This window comes from Onychomys torridus, unplaced genomic scaffold, assembly GCF_903995425.1.
Source record: "Onychomys torridus unplaced genomic scaffold, mOncTor1.1, whole genome shotgun sequence".
NCBI lineage: Eukaryota > Metazoa > Chordata > Mammalia > Rodentia > Cricetidae > Onychomys > Onychomys torridus.
Window position 1 is genome coordinate 310,264 of NW_023411183.1, and position 18,429 is coordinate 328,692.

Below are 18,429 nucleotides of genomic sequence, written 5' to 3' on the forward strand. Positions count from 1 at the left end.
AACTTAAGTCCAAGTGGATCAAAGACCTCAACATAAATTGTTACTCTGAACCTGATAGAAGAGGAAGAAAGAAGTAATCTTGAATGTGTTAGCATAGTAGATCACTTCCTAAATATAACACCAGTAGCACAGACAATGAGAGAAACAATCAATCAATGGGACCCCTTGAAACTGAGAAGCTTTTTGAGCAAAGGACATGGTCAACAAGACAAAGTGACAGCCTACATAATGGGAAAAGGTCTTCACCAACCCCACATCTGACATAGGGCTGATATCCAGAATACATAAAAAAAACTCAAGAAATTAGACATCAAAATGGCCAACAGTCTAATTAAAAAATGGGCTACAGAGCTAAACAGGGAGTTCTCAACAGAAGAAACTTAAATGCTGAAAGACATTTAAGGAATTGCTCAACATCCCTAATCATCAGGGAAATGCAAATCAAATGACACTGAGATACCACCTTACACCTGTCAGAATGGCTAATATCAAAAACACGGAAGACAGCTTATTCTGGAGAGGATGTGGAGCAAGGGAACTCTCCTCCTCTGTTAGTGGGAATGCAAGCTTGTACAGCCACTTGGGAAATCAATATGGCACTCTCTTAGAAAATTGGGAATCCATCTCACCCAAGACCCAGCTGTACAACTCTTGGGCATATACCCAAGGAATGGTCAATCATACCACAAGGGCATTTGCTCAGCTAAGTTCCTATCAGCATTTCTTGTAATAGCCAGAATGTGGAAACAACCTAGATGCCCTTCAACTGAAGAAGGGATAAAGGAAATGTGGTACATATACACGATGCAGTATTACTCAGGAGAGAAAAATGACATCATGAGGTTTGTAAGAAAATGGCTGGATCTAGGAAAAAATGATCCTGAGTGAGGTAATCCAGATTCAGAAAGACAGACATGGTATGTCCTCACTCATAGGAGGATACTAGATGTAAAACAAAGGTTGACTTGACTGCTACTCACAACTCCATGGAGGCTACCTAGAAAACAGGACCCTAAGAAAAAACAGGGATTCCCCCAATGACAGAAAAATTAATAAGAGCTACATGACTAAACTGGACATGAGGGGGTAAGGAAGGGCAAGAATCTAGCGAAAGAGAGTTTAGGGGAGTGGGAGATACCAGCTGGATCAGGAACAGAGAGGGAGAACAATGAAAAAGAGACAATGGTAAATGAAGACACTACCAGAATAGGAAGAAGCAAAGTGCTAGAGATGTCCCCAGATATCCAAACAGATACCTCCACAATAGACTACTGGTCAAGAGAAAGCCCTAAATGACCTACTCTGGTTATCAGATGGCCAAACACCCTAGTTGTCATGCTAGAACTCTCATCCATTGACTTAAGGAAGTGGATGCAGAGATCCTCAGCCAGGTCCCATGTGGAGCTCCAGGAATCCAATCAGTGAGAAAAAGGAGCGATTGTATGATTGAGAATTGTTGAGACCATGATTGGAAAAGGCACAGGGACAAATAGCCAAACTAATGGAAACACATGAACTATGAACCAATAGCTGAGGAGCCCCAACTGGATCAGGCCCTCTGGATAACTGGACTGTTTGGGAGACACCCAGAAAGTGGGACCAGTACCTGTCCTTAGAGCATGAGGTGGCTGTTTGGAACCTGGGGCCTATGCAGGTACACTTTGCTCAGCCTGGGAGGAGGGGGCTGCATTGAACAAAACTACCAGGTTAAGGTTAATTCCTAGGGTATTCCTTGTCCTGGAGGAAATGGAATGAGGAGTGGGTTAGGGAGGGTTGGGCGGCTGGAGGGAGAACAGGGAAATCCATGGCTGATATGTAAAATTACATTATGTTAAAAGAAAAAGAAGTTCACGTGATTTTTTTCTCTCATTACAAAAGAATGAGCTTCTAAGATGTAACAACAAGACATAAAGTAAAATACAGTGAGCTAAACCAATTCCCAGCACATCATAGGATCTAAGTGATAAAGTCCAAAGTGTTTTGTGCCTGAGTAGCACATCCCTTACCAGACAACACAGCATCCACATATTCTGTTCGCTTATCTCAGGTCATCTGTCTTTCTACATTCTTGATGGGCAAGTGATATTTTTCTATGTATAAATGATGGAGGGATTGTAACAGGAATCTTAAAAGGTCTTATTAATGAAATCAAACCTGAGACCAGTTATTGGGCTGAATGCTGGAAGATCAGAGACACAGAACAAGCCACAGCTTCCTCACCTCGCCAGTTCCTCAGCTGGTCTTTTTTCCTCAGACTGCAAGCTTCTGAGTCCTCATCCTAATGAATCTCAGCTGATCTGTGCTGCTCCAAACCCCAAATGCTTAACCCGCAAAAATGCTGTACCAGCCAAAAGCTTCTAGTTTCTGGTCTTCATGCCTTACATATCTTTCTACTTTCTGCTGTTACTCCCTTGGATTAAAGGCATCAGTTACCATGCCTACCTGTTTCTAAAGTGGCCTTGAACTGAGAGATCTGGCTAGCTCTGCTTCCCAAGTGCTGGGATTAAAGGTGTGCAGCACCACCACCACCCAACTTCTGCTATGGCTTGCTCTGACCCATTTTCTAGCCACCATTTTTGGCTTTGTTCTAGTGGCTGTCTGTTCTCTGACCCCAGATAAATTTATAAGGGTGTACAATATTGTGGGGAACACAACACAACCACAAGGGATATCCTACTTTCACTACCAACTGAATTATTTCAGATGTTTCAGTCTGCTTTCTACTTCACAGGACTCAGAAAGAAATAAAGGTTATCAATCTACAGACTAGTGTCTGTGGGATTTTGTACACTCCACTCTTCCATCCTTTCCTCAAGGAGCTCATATATGGGTTGGAACAAACATTCATTAATGCAACATAATATAATGTACTTTCACTGAGTTACCTTATTCTGTGAACTAGGAAATAGAGCCCTCCTCATCACAGCTTCATTTGGTTTATTAGATGATGGGTTCATTTAGAGGGTTTAAATTATTATGCTTTATGCAGAAAAGAAGGATTTCCCATCACCATCATATTCTTATAATAGGGTAAGAAGCTGGTAAACCCACTAGTGTGGATTAGTACAAATTATCTACTCATGGGTTTACTGAGGATTAAATAGGACAGCAGTGGGGCAGTAGTCAAAGTCCAGCATCTTACCAGGAAACTTCATTTCTCAAATAATTGGCCAATTTGTAACTGAATAATATAACAGGACCATTAATTCTCTCAAAGTGAGAAATTAATGGATTGTATTAGGTGTGGGCATTACATTGATCTGCATATTTGGATGTAACATAGAAGGAAGAAAATTCTGAAATACAGACATAAACAAGGTAGAATCTACTGATTTCCTTTGGTTTGTTAAATTGTTATGTGTCAATTATTCTGCTTGGTATTGTTCAGCATGGGAGTTTGGCCCCTTCTCTTTCACACTGCACTTGGAAAGTCATCCTCTGATATGGCCTGTTTACAACAACCTTAGGTGTTTTCATATGAAAAGTTTCGTGTTTCATTCTTGTGGCCAAATAAGCCAAAAAGTATTTCATCCCTGAGCTCTTACTGCATGTTTTTTTTCTGCTGAAATCATGGTGCTTTTGGGTACAGAAGAAAATCTATAAACATATTTTTCAGCTTGTTTTTCACCTGAATATAGGGCCCCAGATGCAGAGCCCAAGGGTACAAAGAGTTCCAGAAATCCCAATGGCAGTAGAGGGGGAATAAGAAAGTGCTCAGAGTGATTACTGTGACAACCTCACTCATCAACAAAGTTAGAAGTACATATGATCCCAAACACCAGAGCTAAGTAAAAACCTGCTGGACACTGTGAGATCTGGATCCTTCAGACTTATGTCTGAGCAGACATGTGTGTTAATAGGATGTTTTCTTTTGTTTACTGTTATCAGGATCTTGTCTAATCACAGTTATGTATTTGCCTACAGTTTCTCTGAGTGTTATGTCAGAATCAAAGAAGATTTTCAACATGAAGGAGATGTGGTCATGGGAGTATTTTTCCCAGTTCATACTATGTACACAAGCAGAAAAATTCCACATCCTAATCTGCCATACTATTTCAGCGATGTTCACATACAGTAAGTGATGATACTCATTTGTCTGATTTCAGGTTTCATATTACATATGACCCAGGTAATATATGTATTCAATCCTCCAAACTTCCATTTTTATGAAGAAAAATTCAAAATTTCTTTTTTAGTTGCATGTTACTCTTCTTTTATTTTCTTTTCTCAAAGATGAAAAAATAAGTTTTCTTGTTTGTTAATTGATAATTGTTTCTAAATATGATTACACAATTGTAGTCCTGTGATCTTTCTTGGTCATGCCTTTAAGTAACATGTTTTTCATGTTAGATTTTCAGAGGAAAGATGGCTTTGTCAAAGTTTGACCTGCCTCTTCAGGGTAGAGTAGATGTCAAGATGTACTCTTGTGAAAAAAGTTGATGCACCCAAAAGCTGTTACTACAGAGGGATGTGATGGTAGAGTCACAAGATGCCACTGACTTAGGAGTAAAAGTGTCAAACTTAGAAGTTGGGAATGGTTCTTTCTGTTTAGACATCTCAGTCTGTCTTCTAGGTTCCTGTAATTAAATTAATTATTTGCTCATCTATTACTGCCAGACACTTTTGCCTTTTTACATGTTGTTCCATGCATCTTAAATAACATTTTTATCTCATTTTCATGGGTGTGTTCATAAGATACATTGGTTTCAACGTGGCCTCATGAGGCTTGTTTTGTATTAAGTCAGAAATAAAATCAAACTAAGTTTTTGGTAAGAAAATACTTTTTGTACTACAAAAGATTAATATGTGTACCTTTCCTCCATTCCTTTCCTCCCTCAAAATCTAGTGTTGTATAACAACTTTCCTAAATTTTGACATACAGGTTAGGGTATAAGAAGTATATATATACATATATATATATACATAAACATATACATATACATATATATATATATATATATATATATATATATGTCAGCACTAACATCATTTTCTAGGGCTTCTTATTACATCCTTTATTACAGTATGAGAGTGCATATATATGTTAAGAGAGGGAATTTATCCTCTCTCTGATGCTCTGTCTCTTTGTCTCTATTCAATTGTTTCTGAATTTTTGCATGCCTAGAATACTCATCTTAGTGATCAACATTACAACACTTATAAGCTGTAGGCAGGAATCTTCCTGCACTAAATTGGTTTTAGAGTGTTCTAAATTACTAAATGGATTTTACTTTAAGACTATAATAACTGCTCAGAAAATATACTATATCAACATTAAAATTTCATGCCAGCTTCCAGATTAATGTAAGTGATCTTTTAGGGGCAATATGAATTAGCCTATTGGAATTCACATGATACAGATGTTTCAAAGCATTTTTACCACTTTTTTTTCAATGCATACTCATGCCTCAGTTCTCATATGCTGGTGAGAGATCATCTGTGAAAGGTTAACTTCACCTCCTACCATGTGTGTGTTGAGATCAAACTTATGCCATACTCAGTGCAAAGATTTTGCCCTAGGTGAAATATATTTTCAACCATATGGCAAATACTGTTATATATGATAACTGGTACACTTCCAAGATAAAATTGGTATTATCTCTAGAAATGTATGAGATGAGGAACATGTCCCTCCCAGTAAATTAAAAAATGTGATTAACTTGATATGTCAAACTAGATTTTCCCAAATCAACAGATATTTCTTATGTTTATGATGTGATATAAATTCATGTATCATATGAATTTTATATTTCACAATTCGGATGTTAAGAGTTTTTCTCCTCTACTATAAAAATACACCTTTTTATGTGAAGTTTCTGGAAGTATTTTCTTGCAGCTTATTCTAAAATATTTTGCAGTGGGATGCTTGTTTTACAATTTTTTATTACTTAATTTATTTTTGAAAATATAATATTGTTGGAGCATTTCTCTTTTCCTTCCTTACCTCCAAACCTTCCCACGTAACTCTACTTCTTCCCTTTCAAATTCATGGGCTATTTATAACGTTGTTACATAGACAGATGTTTGCACACACACACACACACACACACACACACACACACACACACACACACACACACACACACATTTATGTGTGTTCCTAAATACAAGCAGGTCAGAATATATAAAACTACACTATTGTATATATTTGGGGAAACCATTTGATATTTGACATTTGAATGGGTTGCTTTTCCCTATAGAAGATTTCTCTGACACTTAACATTCCTTGGTTGCCTATAATTCTTTGTTTAGGATTAATACCTTATGGTCTTTCTCCCAGCCACTTTGGTGTGTCTAATACTCTCCTCCTCATTCATATCATGTTTCGGCAGTTTTGTTCATGAAACATTCAGGATAGGACATTAATTATAGAGTCGGGCAGTGGTGGCTCAAGCCTGTAATCCCAGGACTCGGGAGGCAGAGGCAGGCGGATCTTTGTGAGTTCGAGGCCAGCCTGGACTACAGAGCGAGATCCAGGACAGGTGCAAAGCTACACAGAGAAACCCTGTCTCAAAAAACAAACAAAAAAGACATTAATTATAAAATGCCACAATTTTTTGTAACTTGGACTGAAAAAGATTTATCAACATTGCTTTTTAATAAGAGTAATGACCAGTTTCACTGTCTTTTTAGGACAAATAGTTAAGGGCAACACTACATACATATAAATATATGTATATTTTATTTTTCAGAACTGAAAAACCAGCAATAAAGAGACATAACTATCAATTTTCTGAAGCATAACTCATACATAGAAAGTCACCTGCATGTTTCCCTCCATGTGTCCTCCTTCTGTGTATTAGCAGTGAAAATGGCTCTACCCTTAACAGTCATGATTCTGAGCTCTTCCCTCCATTGTTGCCTGTGGCCTCATTACTGATGGACCTCTCTCCATGAGTTGAAACTTTGTAGCCTTTACTCTTCATAAAGACAGAGTGATTCTGGAATGTTCTCCATATTCTTTTATGAATGTCTATGTGGATTGCATTCATTTATTTTAAAAACACTTTTTTTGTTGTTTGTTCTGTTTTAGCCACTGTGTGAGGTTCATCCTCAGTATGGTCTTTCCATTAGCACTGAGATCTTACTTGCTAGTTCCATTTTTCTTCGGGTGTTTCACAAAGAATATGTATTCTGCCCTGATATATTACAACACAACCAGAAACACACATACAGGCAGCTAATCAGATGCACACCAACCTACCTGCTGTAAGAATGTTTTGGGGTCTCATAGAAGTGAGCACTGATGGCAGTCAGAGTTATCACTGTGGTGATTCTTTTAATATTTATCTCAATGTGTCACTTCCAGAAATGCATATGCCTATCTAACACCACATTCATATTCAGTAACAATTCAGACCATTTTAGATTGATTTAGTCTGATGAGATTACGAAATATTAAGTTGTCCAATGTCACTATTGTATCCAATGTAATTGAATAAAAAATTAATGACATCTCTGATGTCCAAAGGAAAGTATGTGGTTCAGGGGCAGTAATTCCTATACCACATTCCAAGATTTCTAAGACTTCCAATATGTTCATCTGTCATCTACAGATATCATCCATTTGTGACAATATTTACATCATGAGTTACTAAAATATATTTCTGTATAGTTAGAATGTTGTATTTTTATTTCTAAACATTTTTGCTAATTTCTTTCCTTTATTATTATTTTTAATATATTTATTTATTAAAATGATTTCATTTTACATACGAACTCCAGTTCTCCCTCCATCCCATTCTCCTGACTCCTCACCTCCCTCCCACTCTACCCCCATCCACTCTTCAGAGTGGGTAAGGCCTCCAATGGTAGTCAACAAAATCTGGCATACCAAGTTGAAGGAATCCTAGCCCCTCCCCATTATATCAAAGCTGAGCAAGGTATCCCACCATAGGTACCCCAGAAACTGATCAAGCCACACAAATGTCACCCACATTCAGTGGGCCAAGTTTGATCCCATGCAGGTTCCCGAGCTATCAGTTCAGAGAACGGAAGCTCCAACTATGTAAATCCTACCTATCTATGAGCATAGGAGATATTTCCATTTCCTGATATCTTCTTCAATTTCTTTCTTCAGAGGTTTAAAGTTCTTGTCCTGCAGGTATTTCACTTGCTTAAGTAGAGATACCCCAGGGTATTTGATATTATTTGTGGCTATTATGAAAGGTGATGTTTCTCTGATTTCTTTCTCAGCCAAATTATCATTTGTATATAGGAGGGCTACTGATTGTTTTTTAGTTAATTTTGTGTACTGCCATAGTACAGAAGGTGTTTATGATTGGTAGGAGTTCCCTGGTACAATATTTGGGGTCACTTATGTATACAAAGATATCATATGCAAGTAGTAAAATTTCAACTTCTTCCTTTCTAATTTTTATATACTTGATCTTCTTTTGTAGCCTTATTGCTCTATCTAGAACTTCTAGTAGTATATTGAATAAATATGGGGATAGCAGACAGCCTTTTCTTGTTCCTGATTTTAGTGGAATTGGTTTGAGTTTCTCTCCATTTGATTTGATGTTGGATTTGGCTTACAGTATATTGTTTTTATGATGGTTAATATGTTACTTGTATTCCTGATCTCTACAAGACCTTTATCATGAAGGGGTAATGGATTCTGTCAGAAGCCTTTTCAGCTTCTAATGAAATGATTACATGGTTCTTTCTATCAGTCCGTTTGTATGATGTATTTCTTTGATATATTTCTGTATGTTGAACCATCCTTGCAGCTCTTGGATGAAGCCTAAATGATCATGGTGAATAATTTTTGGATGTGTTCTTAGAGTCTGTTTGCCAATATTTTATTGAGCATTTTTGTGTCAATGTTCATGAGGGACATTAGTCTGTAATTATTTTTCTTTGTTGCATCTATTTGTGGCTTGAATTCAGAGTGACTGTAGCTTCATACAAGGTTAAGGTTGGCAACATTCAAACTCATCTCTGTCTCATAACAACAGTTTTTTGACCTATCATCTATGAATTTTCCTGTCTTTCAGTATAAGCATTGTATTGTAAATATATATTAATTGGTGTTAGATACTCTGCAGTTGACTAAACAGTATATGATTACAAATTATAGCATCCTTTAATGATCTGTGTCTACCATATAAAGAAGCAAATTTACACAGGGGGAGAGCTATACTTATTTGTGGGTACAAGATTAAGTTTAGAATGCAGTTAGAGATTATACTAGTTATGAAAACTGACAGGAGTAGGTTCTCCTCTAGAGTCTATTCCTTCTGCTACAGGTAGTTGTCTATATGTACAAGTACAGTTACCTTCCTATCCCATCATGCCTTAAATCCAATTTGGTAACTCTCAGTTATCCAAGGTTATAAGTATCATAATTACACCTATAAGAATATCTCACTCTGCTGACTATTGTAGTTATTCATTCTCCTTACATATGGATAGGACTACAGGTAGCTTTTCTTCATTTTGAGGTTGTATGACTGTGTCTAAAACTTTGGGAACCAGTCCTCTGTAGGGAGCTTCCTGGTTAATACAGATTGACCTTTTCACTTTTAAAGTGTGTGATATCTTCAATAAGATATTTCCTTCTTATTGTAAAAGGCACAAAGGACATGGGCAACTGCTTATATTTTGGGAGGAAGTCTCTTGGACTCACCTAAAAACAACAATTCAAAAACTGGTTTCCATTGCTTGGCAATGAGGTTTATTAAGCAATATTTTATGGTAGTCTAATGAAACCTATATTTCTAAATTTCTGGCATTAACAATTAAGGAATATATCAAAAGGTAAAAATGCCTGAGGTACAAGTGAGATTACCTGAGTTCATGTCCACAAAAATATCTTGAGTGAACATGTGCAATCTAGGGATGATGAGCAAGAGAAGAGACTTATACACGAGAAGCCCAGGAAGTATGCAATAAATAAATACAGGCATATACAAATGGATGAGTAGAACCACTATTAAAGGGAAAAGAAAAGCAACATCTGCTTGTGGAGGTTATCCTCTGACTTGCCCTTATAACATTTAAATTTCAAACATTTCACACACAGTGCCACACACATAAGAGATACAAAAATAATATAATCACACACAAATATAATGTATTCAAAGTTTCACAAATATTTATAAAGATGAATCACTCAACAAAAACAATGCAAGAGGAGATATGGTATTTTGCAAGTGACTTTTTACATTTAAAGGTAAATGTTTTTTGTGTACCAAATACAATAAAAAGTACAGTGAGCAGTCATGGGACTGCATATTATAAGGGTCACACCTACATGATCTTATATCATCTTAACAAGGTAATATAGTAAGTTGATTTCCAGGCATTTGGGGGAAAATTTTTAATGTGGATTTCATATAAACACTAATATTTGCACTAGAAAACCATTGCACTAAATCTGTAGCTCTGTATGGTCTGAAATTTACTCAGGTGTATTTTTATTCAATATCTGCAGGTATAATTTTAAAATATACCAGTTGGTTCTGTCCCTGGTGTTTGCCATTGAGAAAATTAACAGGAACCCTCATCTTTTACCCAACATATCTCTGGGATTTGATTTTTATAATGTCCCATATAGTGAGAAAAACATTCTTATGAATCCCCTTATTTGGCTCACAGGCCTCAGTAGTCCCTACTGTAATTATAACTGTATGAAAAAGAGAAAGTCAGCTGCTGTACTAACAGGACCATCATGGGCAAAATCTGCTCATATTGAGACTCTGCTTCAGCTCTACAAATTTCCGCAGGTGAGGAGTTGTATGGGAGAAGGAGCCAGGTCTACTTTGCTGACATTTTGGGCTATACTAAAGAAAAAGTCAGACATTTGGATTAGTCAGATATTGATGACAAGTGTCCAGACAATTGGAGATAGACTTCTATTTCAGTCACTTGGAAAGGAAAGAAAGGGGAGGATGGAGTAAACAAGGAGAATTAATAAAGATGGAGGACAGGCTAGTAATTTTCTGAAAAATACTGTCAGATAAATTTGACTTTAATTAAAGGTGATTCCATCATTGTGCTGACCATTTCCATGTTTCTGCAGAACAAGGGTTGTGCATAATGCCATTGTTCTTTCTCTTGTTCCAAACTGTTTTCTCTTCAGCTCACTGTTGGTCCTTTTGATCCTATCTTCAGTGACCGAAGTCAGTTTTACTTCTCTCTACCAGATGGCCCCCAAAGACACATCTCTGTCTCTTGCAATGGTCTCTCTGATTGTTCATTTTGGCTGGAACTGGGTTGGTTTACTTATACCAGATGATCACAGAGGGACTCAGTTTCTATCAGATATCAGAGAAAAGATGGAGAAAAATCGAGTATGCATAGCTTTTGTTGAAATGATCCAAAGTACCTGGAATACATTTTCATACAAATACTGGAAAGTTCTTGGCATGGTCCAGGAATCATCAGCCAATATCATCATCATTTATGGTGACAATGATTCACTACAAGGTTTAATGCGAAATCTAGGGCAACAGATTTTGACAAAGAAAGTTTGGCTCATGACCTCTGAATGGGACCTTACTAATATCGCTGACTATTTTTTGCTGGATTCACTCCATGGAAGTCTCATTTTTTCACAACACCATGAACAGGTCATTGAATTTAAAAATTTTATCCAAACAGTTAATCCTTATAAATACCCAGAAGACAATTACCTTCCTAAATTGTGGATGATGTTCTTCAAGTGCTCATTTTCAGAACTGGATTGTCATCTGTTGGAGAACTGCCAACCCAATGCTTCCTTGGAATTTCTGCCTAGATACATTTTTGACACAGCAATGAATGAAGACAGCTACAATACATACAAGGCTGTTTATACTGTGGCGCAGAGTCTCCATGAGATGAGTCTTCAGCAAGTACAAATGCAACCATTTGGAAAGGGGGAAAGAATGGAGTTCTCCCCCTGGCAGGTAATATCCCTTCCAATGAATTAGAGCATCAACAATGTGACATTTTAAGACTTTTCACAGGCACCAAACAAGGTATTACATATTTCAACATTTTACATATAAAATTGAACATATGCATACTACCTCCATATGCATATATACAAATTTGTCTTTGTGGATATGTGTATTTATACATATATTATATGCAAAATGTTGAAATATGTAAAACCTAGTTTGGTAGCCTACACCAGAGATCATGACCAGTGATAGTCACTCAATAATGTATTTCTGGTCAACCTCTCACATCCACTTTAAAATATGTTCTTGCATCACTTTCAGCTGCATCCTTTCTTGAGGAATATCCATGCGGGAGCCAACATGGCTCTAGAATTGGAACAGAAGCTACATGATACTAAGTATGATATTCTCAACTTTTGGAATTTTCCAAAGGGCCTTGTGCGAAAAGTGGAAGTTGGAACATTTTCACCCAGTTTTCCCCAAGGTCAACAGTTGTCTTTGACTGAGCAGATGGTACAATGGCCAAAAGGATATTCAGAGGTGAGTTATATATTATCTCAATGCATTCAACTTATCATAATAACACAAACACATCCCCCATTATAGCAACTCCTGGTTTTGAAACTAAATCCCATTAAAATAAATTCCAAGTAGAGAAATATAAAACTGAACTAGTAGAAGATAATGATTTACCATTCCCTGATTCTTAAAAGTGGGAGTTCTTAGCTTTAAATGTCTATTATTTCTCAGTGATGTATGGGATAGTTTTTATCAAGTGGACACAAATTAAGTTCATCTCAGAAGTGGTACATGCAAGCTTCATAATAAATCCCAGGACACTCTGAAGATAAAATTCTTTTCATTCACAACACAAACTGAATAAGTTCTTTTTTCTTTCTATGATCAAACACTATCACCTAAAGTGACTTTTGAATAAAATGAGTTTATCTGACTTACATTTCTAAAGTTATGGGAGTCCTTTATGGTCAGGAGGCACACCAATGAATGGCACCCATGGAGAGATGGGCAGAAACCTCAATCAAAAAGTCTCAGTCCACACATTGGAAGTAGAGAGTAATAGTGGGATTGGATCAGGTTCACAAATCATCAGAACTCCAACCATTGAAATAATTCTTCCAATAATTCTTCAATTCTTAAAATATCAATAACTCTCAAGATAGCACCGACCTTGAGGAAATATGTAGTCACCTATCTGTGCTTGTGATTGCCACTTTTTTTTCAAAGCAATACACAATGTCTCTATTAGAATACCTTCACTGTATCTGAAATTTGAAAAGTTCATTCATTTTGATTCCATGCTTAAAAATTACAGACCGTAAATAGTTATCATTTTTCTTTCATCCACCTCTTAAATGGGACAATATTATAGTGAGCATGTGCGTATGTTTCTCTCCTGTATGTTTCTCTCCTGTTCTGTTGCTGCAAATACATACATACCCAATATTACATTAAAAAGTGTTTCTTTTGGCGGACACTATGAGAATGCAGCCCTTATCTTTGCAAATGTATTGCTCTAGGAACATGAAATTCACAGTGACATCATATCCTCAGTCAGTATAATAATGTAAATACCACAGATCACCTTTTTCACATTCTCATTCATTCTCACACAACCACCTTTGGAATGATGACGGTCACACTTAGAGTGAACCCTTTAAACTTCTCTTTAAGAATACTCACAAAAATACCCAACAATATGTTTCCATCATGATTATAAGTCCTATAAAGTTGACAATCAACATTCACAATCATTATGAAAATAAAACTTTCACAACACTTACTTAGAAAGTAAGTATAGAGACAGGAACTATCTGGAAAGTCCATTTGACCTTCTAGGTCGTGGCTTTTATGATCTACCAGCATCATAATTTTTCCTACCCCACTATACTCTAGTCTAAGAGTGGGAAAATCCTTAGACCAATCTTATGTAGATCACAGATGCTTGAGATCCTTTTGAAATTTATAGGAATAAAACTTTGAAATTAATTGTGTGATATAAAAAACCTTATTATTGCGGTTTTCAAGGAACCATGAGATTTTGTTAACTTTGCTGCAATTTTTCTCAGATTCCTCATTCTGTGTGCAGTGAGAACTGTGGGCCTGGATTCAGGAAAATGTCCCTAGAGGGCAAGGCTGTTTGCTGCTATGATTGCACTCCTTGTGCAGACAATGAGATTTCCAATGAGACAGGTAAGAATAAATCTACAGGAATGGTTCCTCATTTCTAAAGGATACTGCATTATCTTACAAACTGAAAAATATCCAGAGAGAAGTCAGACAAATTTATTCCTTCTCTTATTTAGTATATGAAACGTGCATCACCATTTCTTGAAATAGTAAAGAATGAACATTAAAATGTGCAATTGATTTATATCTACGACCAACTGCAGATATTGTTTGCTGCAGGAAACTTCATTCCTCTGTGCTGAACAATATGCTTTTCCCGCACACATAATGTAAAACATAATTCAAAAAAGTATCAAAATTAGATATTTTATAACTGTATTTCAATAATGATTATAGCTCATAGGTTATTCTAATGATTGTTCCCAGCAATCTTTTTCATACATTGCAGAAGGTTAGAAATTTGGGTTTAATAACCCCAATATATACTTTTTGGCTGTAAATAATAACAAAACTTTCAAATTTCCTTAGTGATTATGTCAATTTTTTGCTTCAATTTAGAGAAGTAGTTTATGAAACAATATACTGAAGGCAGTTTCTACACTCTGTTATGGAGAGCTGTTCCAAGACCTAAGAGATGCAATGGAATATAGAATCTGCATTTAGAAGAACAGGTCATGAATGTATTCACAGCATGTTTCATTGGGAATAAAATTCTTTAAAAGCTAGTATTTTCATACCTAGTACTAAATTTGTTACTGGGGTTATTCTAATTTTGAAATTTTTAAACAATTCTTTTTCTTTGAGAATTTTTGTTATTTTTTCTTTTTTTTTTCAGAGCTTAGGACAGAACCAAGTGCCTTGCACTTGCTAGGCAAGCACTCTACAACTGATCTAAATCTCCTAACCCTACTTTGACAATTTAATACTATGTATTTGAGTGACATTCATACCCTCCCAAATCTGTAACTTATCTACCTATCTAATTTGTTCTCTCTTAATTTTAAATAATTAAGGAAAAACTCACTAAATACAATTTATGGTACCCAAATACTGTATATTGTAGCCTCCAGTGGAGTACTGCTTGATTAGCCATGGCCACCTTCTTAAGCATTAATGAGTTTTCCTCTTATAGTACCTGTGAGGTCAAATAGCTTTTTAGTTAAGTGTAGTATTTTATGGCAACCATATATGCTTGATGATAGGTCATCTTGCCTATGCTTTTTCAGGCATGATATGTATGATAACATACCTAATATTTATGTATTCAACTGCCCTGCTGTGTCTGTAACTTTCTATTCCCTTGCAGTATTTCATGACCTCTGAATTTAGAGTCTTTTTGGATCTTCTCCCATGGTGTCTGAACTTGAGATATAATAGACTGTACACTCAAGCTGGTATTAAAAAATACTTATTTAGTGAATATCTAAGCACAAATTGTACACATTCATATATATAGGAATGCTTCACTTACCCATGGAAAGTCCTTCAAGATTCTAATTAATAAGCATAGTTCCTAAAATTATGTAACTCAATTATGTCAGATATTTTAGGATAGATTACTGATTCAATGTATCAAAAATGTTATAGTATATTAAAATATATAGTACTATATGTATATATATATGTATGTTTATTACATGTACTGTGTGCCTTTAGCAAGAATGGAGTTATACATGTTAGTCATCCATTGAAAGGTAGAAAATCAAAGGAAAATAAATACCTCCACATAAAAGAGTCTGAGGCAATACCTTGAAAGTAGATCCAACAACAGATATCAATGTGTCACAATAGATGTAAGGGAGCAATATTTACAAATATATGGAAATAAATTTGATTCTACTGAATGATTATTCAATAATATGTTAATAAATTTATTAACAAAATAAAATTAAAAGTCTGGTGATGAGTTTCTTTTTACAAAACACAGGAAAAATGATAGTAGAAAGCTGGGCATGCATAAATATTGTTAATATACTTCAAATACAAGGTGACTTTGGCAAATTTACAAGAGAAGACTAGTAAAGGACTGTTTTATTTCATACTCTAAAACAGTTCTGATATTTCCCCAACTGGAATTACAACAGTTCACTAGTGCACTATTCAATCCTGTAACAATATAGCAATGTCTACTTACTAAAGCATCCACAGGAAAGAGTCAAAGTATTTTATAATGATAAGAAATTTGAGAACCTATGCTAAAAAGCAAACTATTATCAAAATTATTTCACAGGCCATTTTTTATCTTTTGCACTATTCAAATTCATTATGTGGATATAACCTATGATGTGGAATCCAAAGAAAGCATGTTTATGCACTATAAGTCCATATCTAAAGACTTGCAAAGAGATATACCAGTAAGACAGAGGCACTGAAAGTATATACGAGAGAAAAGGTTTATTAATTTATATCACTATAAAGATTATGGGTTGTATGAGAAGCTACTGGTAATTGATAACTACTTACAAAAGAGGACATCTCTTTTCTTTAGGATTGTGAATTCTGAAATGCTACACAATTCCATACATTCCCCTATAACCTGTAATACAACCATCACAGAATAGACTCAATGTGTATTAAAATATAAAAAGAAAGATAAGAAAGCACAATAAGTTTGGGAAGTAAACGATGGAGGACAGTAAGTAATGGAACACGAGGAAAAAGGGTGTGAGTGTAGCCATACAGTTATTGTGTGCAAATAAATAAAACTGAAATATCCAGCTAAGGAAGATATACATTATAAATATGAAAAGTATTCACTACAGAGCCCATACTTCTTTGTCCTTGAGAAGGAAAGTGATGTAGATAACAATCTGTGAAAGTACAGAGAAATGGGTTAGAATTAGAGAGGATAACATCAATTTCAGACAAAATATCACCTTCATTTTTTACCAGATATGGAAAAGTGCATGAAATGTCCAGAAAGTCATTATGCAAACACAGAGAAGAAAGCATTGCCTACAGAAATCTGTGAGTTTTCTCAACCATAAGGACCCCTTGGGGATGTCTCTCACAATCATGCTCTATGCTTCTCGTACTCACAACTGTGGTTCTTGCACTATTGTGAAGCACAGAGACACTCCAATTGTCAAGGCTAATAATAGGACCCTCAGTTACATGTTGTCATCACACTCACTGTCTGTTTTCCTCTGCCTCTTTGTTCTTCATTGGCTATCCCAACACCACAACCTGTATCCTGCAGCAGATCACATTTGGAGGTGCTTTCCTGTGGCTCTTGCCACTGTGTTGGCTAAAGCTATCACTGTGCTTATTGCTTCAAGGTCACTTTTCCAAGGAAAGTGCGTGAGGTGGTTATAATATCAAAGGCTTCCAAACCTTATAATCCCCATATGTGCTCTGGTCCACCTTGTCCTCTGTGGAATCTGGCTAGGAACCTCTCCTCCCTTCCTTGACAAAGATGCTCATGCTGAACATGGACATATCATACTTGTATGTAACAAGGGGCTCAGATTTTGCCTTCCATGGTATACTTGGGATACCTCTGTTCCTTGGCACTTGGAAGTTACACTGTGGCTTTCTTGTCCGGAATCTGCCAGACACATTCAATGAAGCCAAGTTCCTATCATTTAGCATGCTGGTGTTCTTCTGTGTCTGGGTCACATTCCTCCCTGTCTACCACAGCACCAAGGGGAAGGTCATGGTGGCTATGGAAGTCTTCTCTATCTTGGCTTCTAGTGCAGCCCTCCTTGGTTTCATTTTTGCCCCTAAGTGTTATATTATCTTAGTAAGGCCAGATAAGAACTCAGTTCATCATATCAGGAATAGGCCACATTCTAGAAGGAATAACCCTCCTAAAACAAAGTACAAAATTAAACATAGTTCTTATGATAAGTGATAAATTTCAAAGATGAAGTCCAGTTGATATCTATTGCAAATGTGTGTTTACCATTATAGTATAGGTTTCATTCATTGGGCTATTATGTTTTTAACCAATTGTATTATAGATTCTTTATAATGGAGCCAATAGAGTGATTCATGCTTAAAATCCAGATTTTATTTTCATATTAGCAGGACCTCAGTATACATCTGGGCTTTTCTGAAACTTTCTGTGAATATCATGTTATTTTGAACTCAGAGATTTACTACATCTGCCTCTCTTCTGGAATTAAAGATGGCCAGTCATAGCACCCTACCATATTTCTCTAATATAAACAATTAATATTTATGTTATTGATTTATAATTTTTAAGAGAATCATGCATATTCTCATTTCTAGTTGTATTAATCACATGTTGTTTTAAATTTTGAAAGTGGATTCCAATAAATTTTTGTCTTGTCTTCCAATCTCTGTGACAAAATATGTAGATTATAATTTTATTTTATATTCAGCTTTAATATACCAGATTGTACAAGGGCATCAATCTGTTTCTTAA

The 18,429-nt window shown here is 35.9% G+C and overlaps 1 pseudogene; it reads left to right on the forward strand.

Annotated features, from left to right (window-relative positions):
* LOC118574990 overlaps positions 1–17,892 on the forward strand; it is a 38,762-nt pseudogene extending 20,870 nt beyond the window's left edge.
* Positions 17,893–18,429: the final 537 nt, after the last annotated feature.